The sequence below is a fragment of the Bison bison genome, unplaced genomic scaffold (genome assembly GCF_000754665.1).
Source record: "Bison bison bison isolate TAMUID 2011002044 unplaced genomic scaffold, Bison_UMD1.0 scf7180017864236, whole genome shotgun sequence".
NCBI classification, from domain to species: domain Eukaryota; kingdom Metazoa; phylum Chordata; class Mammalia; order Artiodactyla; family Bovidae; genus Bison; species Bison bison.
The window spans coordinates 11,265,473-11,266,164 of NW_011494808.1; positions in this window are offsets into that span (position 1 = coordinate 11,265,473).

Below are 692 nucleotides of genomic sequence, written 5' to 3' on the forward strand. Positions count from 1 at the left end.
GTGTCCGACTCTGTGCGACCCCATAGACGGCAGCCCACCAGGCTCTGCCATCCCTGGGATTCTCCAGGCAAGAATACTGGAATGGGTTGCCATTTCCTTCTCCAATGCATAAAAGTGAAAAGTGAAAGTGAAGTCGCTCAGTTGTGTCTGACTCTTAGCGACCCCACGGACTGCACCCTACCAGGCTCTTGCGTCCATGGGATTCTCCAGGCAAGAGTACTGGAGTGGGTGGTTGCCATTGCCTTCTCCAATTTTCACTTTGCCTTCTCCAATCTTTCACTTCTCCAATCTTCACAATCACATTTGCCTTCTCCAATCTTCACTTTGGATGTATTCCAATTTGCTTACACAGTCATCTACCGAAGACATCCTGATATTTGAAAGTTTCTAGCTATTAGAAGTAGAGCTCCTGTGTCTAATTGTGTGATACTTTTTGTCTGGACACTTTTTCAAAGCTGTTTACTAAGTCCTAGACATGTAGTGTTCAGGTCACAGGTGAGCCTTGTTTAGCTTAGGAAAAATCCAGCTGAGTTTCTCTGTGGTATGTGGGATCTTCCTGGGTAAGGGATCGAACTTGAGTGTTTTGCATCGTCAGGCAGATCCTTTACCACTGAGCCACCAGAGAAGCCCCGCCCCCCTTTTTTGAGTTTCCTGGATCTAATAGGTGTGCAGTGCTACTTTACTGTTGTTTT